The sequence below is a fragment of the Solanum dulcamara genome, chromosome 5 (genome assembly GCF_947179165.1).
Source record: "Solanum dulcamara chromosome 5, daSolDulc1.2, whole genome shotgun sequence".
Lineage (NCBI taxonomy): Eukaryota > Viridiplantae > Streptophyta > Magnoliopsida > Solanales > Solanaceae > Solanum > Solanum dulcamara.
The window spans coordinates 68815889-68824162 of record NC_077241.1 but is presented as its reverse complement, the minus strand read 5'-3'; the positions used below and the strand labels follow the sequence as shown (position 1 = coordinate 68824162).

The following is an 8274-nucleotide window of genomic DNA, read 5'->3' as shown; positions in this document are numbered from 1 at the left end:
AATACGGGGAGTAACTTGTGCACGATGACAAGCTTTCTAATATTAACTTTTGAATATTGTTTGGCATCGGAGATGGACTAAATATCAATATCATCACACATGAAAGCACCACATAATTTTCAAGTATGGTAATGTATAGTCCATCTCTGGCAGCAAACAGTATTATTAAAAGTTAATAGTAGAAAGGTTGTCATCTTGCACAATTAACGAACCCTTGAAAGGAAGAATTATACTTCTATGTTCTTAGAGAGGTAGCTAGTCACACTCCAGATAAAATAGCGAATTGGTTGAGAAAAAAATTTTGAACCACTTCTCAATTTGTGAAGTGTCATCCTTGCTCCTTGCGCAGGGGCCATGCTAATTTTATCAGTATCATTCCAATTTTATCAGATGTCCCTGAAGGGAGAAATTTGTATGATAGTGTTAGCAATATAAACGCAGCAAGCAAGCTTTCCGCAGACGATGAGGGAGAACAAATTTGGGTGTTTTCGCTAGCTACGGGCCTGGGCTCCATTTCTTGTTTCTTTCTTTTAGTTGGATTGGATCTGAACAAAGCACATTTTTTGTGCCCGAGTTAACTGTAATGTGCCAATCTCTCTCTTTTAAAAATAAAAATAATTTTATTGCAGAATTTTTATAAATAACATTATTAGCATTCATTTTTGCAAAAAAATAGTGTTTTTTAAAAATCGTAGCAAAATAATAGTATCTACATACATAAAATAAGTCTAATCCTAACTGAAATCGCATGAATACAATGTCTAATTATAACTCTCTCTCTCTATATATATATATAACAATGAAAGTTTAAATAACTTCCTATGGGATTTGTTACCTAACAACTTACACATATAGAAATATTCAAAAAAAAAAAATACAAATAATTCTCTTTTTTAATCAGTTACATAAAAAAAATCCAATCAAGATAAAGTAGTCAAATTTCCTATGTCCAATAATTATAATGATTTGTGAAATAATTTAAACCTCTCAGTTTTGTTTTAAAAATCAAACTTCTGCATCAATTTTGAACAATAGACATTCCCCACTCCCCTTATTTTATATTATCTATAACATTTTATTTTTTAACTTAGATTTTCCTAATATCAATAAAAATAAAACAAGTAAGACATCTGTTTGAATTTAGAGCTCGTTTGGATTGTCTTATAAGTTACTTATAAGTTATTTTCAGCTTTTTTGATTGTTTGACTATCCAACTTAAAGTCATTTTGTGCTTAAAATAAGCCCCAATAAATAATTAGTTTATTTGAATGGACTTATTTTAAGCAGCTTTACAACTTATAAGTAAAAAAAAATAAGTTAAGTTGCACCTACTTATTTTTTTAAACTAATAAGCAGTTTTCAACTTATAAGTTATTTAAAATAAGTCTATCCAAACAGGCTATTAGTCCTAAATATGTCCTTATCATGGGTAGAGACTGACTCAAATTTACACCTCAACTATGAAAAGTATATAAAGAGCCAATTACTTAAATAATATATTATATAACATTAATTATGAATTTTAGTACATGTTTCACCTTTATAAAAAATGACAGTACTTTTTTTATTCGAAAGAGTAAAAAAAAATACCTTTCTTTTTCTTCCTCTCTCTCTCCTTCTTATTTTTCTTTCTTGTGTTTTTTTCCTTTCTTTATCTCTTTCTCTTTCTTCCTCTCTCTCTCGTTCTCCTTTTTTTTTTTCGTTTTTCTCCCTTTTTTTATGTCAATTTTTCTCCCTCTCTTTCTCCCTCTTTTAAAAATAATAATTAATTATTTTAATTTAAAACTTAATTTTGGATTAAATATTACAAAATAATGCTTTTACTATTTTTTAAATTATCTGATTTTTTAAATATAAATACATATGTAATGCATTTCTAACACAATAAAAAAATAAATATAAATGATAAGTGTAATACGTTTTGAATTCAATATATTATACATATTATAGGCGTGTTTCAAGGTACATGATGAATATATAACTAAAACATTTTTAATACAAATGTATTATAAGTATTATGTGTGAATTTCAAATATTTTAGTACTATTCAAATTAATTTGTGTTGTTAGAAATGTATTATATTAGTTGAAATAACAACAATTGAATTCATAATGATGTATAGTATTGAATTCTAATTGTAATACATTTTGAATTCAATATATTATACATATTATAGAGATGTTTCAATGCAAGTGGTTAATATATAACTAAAATATTTTTAATACAATAATATATTCCGCTAATAAGAGAAAAAAATAAAAAATAATTATAATAGATTTTGAATTCAATAATTATAGGCATGTTTCAATACACGTGGTGAATATATAACTAAAATATTTTTAATAAAATAATATATTTTAACACCATTAATAAGAGAAAAAATAAATAATAATTATAATACATTTTAAAATCAATGTATGATACATATTATATGCATCTTTCAATGAATGTGGTGAATATATAATTAAAATATTTTTAATACAAATATATTATAAGTATTATATGTGAATTTTAAATATTTTGATACTATTTAAATTAGTTTTAAATTAGGATAATTAATTATTATTTTAAAAAAAAGAGAAAGAGAAAAAATAGATAAAAAATAAAAGGAGAGAAGAAGCACTAGAAAGAGGAAGAAATAGAGAGAGAAAAAGAGAAGAGTATGCAAAAAGAGGAGAAAGAGAGGGAGGGAGTAATGAATGATTTTAGTTATTAATGAAGATAAATATGCTATAAATTATAATAAAAAAGTATCATAAAAAAGGATAATTATTAATCTAAAAAAGTTCTAAAAATTCCATAAAAAAATTTGCACTTCGTTTGAATTCTACCAAAATATCCCCTTATTGTTGAAGAATTTACTCAAAAACCTACAATTTTTTTTTTTTTTAAAAAAATTCCTTTTGTTTTTAGGATCATAGTTTCATTTGACTTGTTTTTTCTAAAATGACGAGTGGAAGAACAAACACAAGAAAATAAAAGAAAAAGAAAAATAACATGTAGAGTTTTTTTTTTTGTTTTTTTTCTTCATAAATCACATATTTAAAAAAAAAAGGAAGAGAAAATACCCCCCCTTTGCAATTTGCATTGTAATATTCTGGATGGAATCTAGGGTGCTTCTTCTGAAAGATGCCGTGAAGACTAGTTTATTGTATTACAGTGCAATTTAACTGATTATAGTGAGCTATTAGCATTATATATATATATATATACTCCATCCGTTTTTAAATATTTATCGTTCTTATAAAAAATATTTGTCTCAAAATATTTATCGTATTAAAAGTTCAATACAATATTAATTGTTTCAAATCAACAACAAAAAACAAAGCAAAGAATATACCCCTGGAATAACAGATAGTAAGATTTTGTGGCACTAACTATCAAGTATTTAACGCTGAATAAACTTCGATAGTTATCAAATCAGAGACTAAAAGTCTAAAACCACTATGTTCCTGGTGGTTTACTTAATTCAAACTTGAGACAATTATCTAAGAATAAGTTTTTGGAAGGACTCACTTTTTTCAAGTGAAGCGCCAATTAATTTGTATTGTATTATTTAAGGGTGTGCAAAAATCGAATCAATCAATAGACATAATTGAAAAAAATGTTATTGGTTTATTGCTACTAGATTATTGGGTTAACAGTTTCTTAATGATTTTATAAAAACTAATTATCGGATTATCAGTTCGATTTTGATTTTTAATATTGAGTTATTGGATAAACCGATAACTAATTAAGACTAGTAATTTGCCCTTTAGCGTTTAATTCACATTATTGTCATAGTTTTTTATCTGTATTGCAGTTGTATGGTTCTTTTATATTAGTTATTATTATTTAAATTATATTGTGATTCTATCACACCAAATTATTAGAGAAATTATATATTTATTTTATGAATATTTTCTTATTGGTTAAATCGAAAATTAGACCATTAAGAATCAATAACTGATAAGAAATATCTTATTGATTTAGCATATTTAAAATTCAAAATCGATAAATCAAACAGACCGAAGCACGTATTATCACTTCATGCTGTCCATTTCTAACGGATTTGTTTGAGAAAAAAATTTGGAATATTTTTCGATTAGAGCATGTCAATCGCGCAAGGGCCATCCTAATCTTCTATTGTATCGTTCCAATTTTATCGAATTTCCCTGAATGAGTTAATGTTAAGCAATATAAACACAGCAAACAAGTTTTCTTCAGCCGATGAGGGAGAACGAGCTTTGCTAGTTTATCTGTTTTCCCTGGCACGGGCCTGGGCTCCTTCTTTGTTTCTCTTCTTTCTTTTCCTTGGATCTGAACAAAGCCCACTTTTTTGTAATGGCCGTTTTTTATATAGCAAAATTTTCATAAATAGAATTATTCGTGTTCTGTTTTTGCATATTATAGTACAATTTTTTTTAAAAAATTCAAAACGTAGTGAAATTCGCGCACATAAAAAAATCTAATCTTAATTGATATATAATTGAGAGAGAGAGAAGGAAAACCTTGATATAAGTGGAAAAGATATTGTCATTTGATCTGGATGTCACAAATTCAAGTAATGGAAACAACCTTTTTCCAAACTCCGCACATAGCAAGAGCTTAGTGGATCTTGTATATATTACAACTTGCTTCCTAGAGGGGACAATTGATGGTGCAAGAGAGGGTAGATAACTTTTATGTTACAGTTCAATTTAAGTGATTATAGGGAACTATTAGTATTATACATATACCCCATCCATCTCAAAATATTTGTCGTTCTTATCAGAAATATTGTCTCATAATACTCATTGTTTTATGTCATAAAAGTTGTATGTTTCCATCTTATGCATGCATTTAAGACTTCCTAGCTGGTTAAATGACTTGAATCATATTTGCAAGTTTTTATGTTAATAGATACAACATCAGCTCAAATAGATTGAAAAGTTGCCCTCTGAAACTTAGTTCGCATGTAAAAGTATCTTGAAGTACACGAAAATAACAAAAAGGAATAGGTTATATATTTAGTTCATATATATGACATATGAAGGTAAAGAAGGTGACATGCAGAAATGTCTTTGGGTGCGGTTGGATTCTCCGAAAGTTGGTGCATTTTTGAATGATCCAACACGAATTTGACAACATTTGTGGAAAGGTTGAGTAACGGGGAATTAGATTCTGTGGCACCTTTAAGTTTTTGGGAAAAAATCTTAGTCCGTTCAGAGTTAAAGGACACTTCCTTTCCTAATCAAAAGAAATGATGTTGGTGGAAAAAATATAATTTGAACCATTTCTCAATTTGTGCATGTCATCCTTGGGCTCATTCCAACTTTATCAGATATCCCTGAAGGGACAAACAAAGAATTCAATGTTACGCAATGTAAAAACAAGAAGGATGTTTTCCGCAGCCGATGAGGGAGAACTAGCTTGCTAGTTCGGTTTTCGTTAATACTGGCCCTGGGCTCATCCTTTTTTTTTGTTTCTTTCTTTTCCTTCGATCTGAACAAAGCCCATTTTTTGTGCCGGCCTTTTTTTATATACCAAAATTTTCATACATCTTCTTCATAGTTTACTGCAGCCCCGCCTTTAAGATCTGCTGTTTCTTCAAAGTAATCCTCCCGAACATTATTAGCTAGCATTAAGCAAACCAACCAGGAGTGCAGAATCAAGAGACAAGAAGGCACCGCTACCAAGAAGACCAATCTTGGCAGTTTGACACTCCGTTTGCAAGTTGTGGTGTATGTTCCGCATGATATGAAGTTGCTCAGTGATTGTAGGCCACAACAGCAGCACTGCTGCTAAACCAGTTGTACCCCTTTGTTTTACAAGCAGAAGATCAAAACCAAACAAGTCAAAGCAAAATAAGATAAATAAAATCGAAATAATGTAAACAAAAATGACAAGAATTGCTTCTTCCGTTCACTAGTAGACATCAAAATCACTAAAGAGCTAATATGAGGCAACTGAGACACAAAATATAAAATGAGAGGCGGAGCCAAAATTTAAACTTTATTGGTTCTGGATTTTAGAATGACGAGTTTAAGTGGTAATAACTGAGTTCTGAAGTTTTATATTTGTACATATTTAACAAATTTGTTAACCTAAAGATATTTGATATAGCCGAATCCGTATTCAGGCTTTTAGCTCCTCCCCTGCATGTACATCTTTCTTCTCAAGCCTAAATATATTTAAGCCTTTCTGAAGAAACTAAACGAAACTGCCTTTGCAAGACACCATAAAAACACGAGAAAGTTAGGAAGTTCAATCTTTTGTTTTCTCAACTACTTTGCTGCTTAAAGGCTTTGAGTATTTTGCTTTCAGATAGACTTGCAAGACCATGTACACACTACCAGCTTTTCCATCCATAACTTTGTTTCAACATCTCTTATGTAGTCCTAGTCGTCTTAAAACTTGTCAAAAAGCTTTCTCTGCACTATCACATATGTCATAAAAGATGTACATTTCCATCTTATGCAATCCATTGAAAATTCCTAGCCGGTTAAATCATCTTGTAAGTCTATGTCAATAGACACAACCTCATGTAAAACTATCCTGAAGTATGTGAAAATAGCAAAAGGTGACGACAGAAATATACTTACGAAGCAACATTGAGGAATATAACGAAACTAATGCTTCTCAGCAGAACAGCCAGAGGAATTGACTTCCCCTTATATGGGTAAAACAAAGACGAGAAGCCGGCCACAGCAGATGCAGCAAGAAAGATAACAGACAATAAGCCCAGGGAAACAGTGTGATCAGATCTATATTTACAAATAACAACCCCTTTTCCTGGTATTGCAATTCCAGTTGAAGGCTGCAACAAAAGAAAACAAAGAAAATCCAAAATGATAAAGGAGAATTAATAAGATAACATAAGACATACTTCGCCAATATTTTGTCATCTATTTCATAATAATGGTCAAACAACGTCATGTTTCTGACAAAATTTAGAAGGTAAAGTGTTCATACGCTCCAGCGTTTCAATCTTTGCAATCTACAAAGACTTGAAAGTGTTATATTACTCAGGAAAAAAGTTCCATACTACTATACACTCTATGTTGCTTGTACTCTACAAAAATCCCATCGAGTGTGCGCTGGCTCCTCCAAACATAATGCATTTTTAGAGGATCCAATACAGGTGCGACAATATTTTCAAAGAATCCGAGCAACATAACCTATGCTTAAAATCTCAGTAGACAGCACAACAGGGGCAGATTGAGTTTGTCAAGGACATGACTCAAACAAACTTCTCTTTTTTGATAAGGTAAGGTATGAAAAGGTAAACACAGTAGAGTAGTTAGCATTATTGAAATTCAGCACCTGAACAGATAAGCAAAATAGTTTTAGCACACAAAGAGCATGTTTGGATTGGCTTATAAGTTTCTTATAAGCTATTTTCAGTTTCTTTTGAGTATTTGGCTGGCTAATTTAAAATCATTTTGTGCTTAAAATAAGTCTTAAAATAAGTCTAAAAAAATAGTTGTGTCTGTTTGACTTAGCTTATCTAAAACAACTTATAAGCTGAAAACAGTTTATAGGTTGTTTAAAATAAGTTAAGCCAAACAGGCTAAAACAGAGCTATGCATATGCTAAGTTACTAGGTCTGTCCTATGCCCTTCTTCATCGTATGCAAGAAAAATCCAATAGTCAATAAAGTGGATTTAGACTCAGGTTCAGTTGCCAGCGGAGGAAAAAAGAAGAAGAAGATATTAGTTGATTCTTTCTCATTTGTCGAGTTATTGATATTTGTGCTGGTGAGAGTAAGCAATGCCTGTGAAATAAGTGCAAGTTCGCCTGGAAATCAAGGTTACAACTAAAAACGAGAAGAAACCTCAGTTTCACCACAAAAATTGAAGGGAGAAAATGAGGGATGATGAATTAAATGATAAGGCAAAACTTATATTCCAATAGGTTGACTATTACTTAGAAAATCTTGCTCTATAATCTAGGGTAAATAAATGGTTAACAAAATTAGTATGATCAACTTAACTAACCTTTTTGTTCTCAGCAACAATCCCAAATATAAATGACAGAACACCAAGAGTTACTATAATAATGTACATATGCTTCACAGACATGGCGATTGATTTGATTCTACTGGACAACCAAAATTTGTAGATATTGAATGCTTTATAGCATGAATTTGCCATTTTTCATTGGAAAGTCCGAAAAGAGCCTTGTTCTCAACGAAATTTTGAGCTTCTTTGGAAAATGATACAAATGTACCCATAATATCTGTTTTTATCTATTTTTCGTCTCAAATATGCTTCTTTGACAATGATTTACTAAGGTAAAAAATAATAATGGATA

The 8274-nt window shown here is 30.0% G+C and overlaps 1 non-coding gene and 2 pseudogenes across 1 annotated transcript; all 3 read right to left on the bottom strand.

Moving 5' to 3' along the window:
• Positions 1–295: 295 nt before the first annotated feature.
• On the bottom strand, positions 296–406 carry LOC129890883 (U6 spliceosomal RNA; annotated as a pseudogene).
• A 3656-nt stretch (positions 407–4062) lies between these two features.
• Positions 4063–4165, bottom strand: LOC129890885 (U6 spliceosomal RNA). Its single transcript, XR_008767074.1, has one exon. It is a non-coding gene; the product is annotated as a U6 spliceosomal RNA (small nuclear RNA).
• A 1348-nt stretch (positions 4166–5513) lies between these two features.
• LOC129890701 (uncharacterized) lies at positions 5514–8114 on the bottom strand (annotated as a pseudogene).
• Positions 8115–8274: the final 160 nt, after the last annotated feature.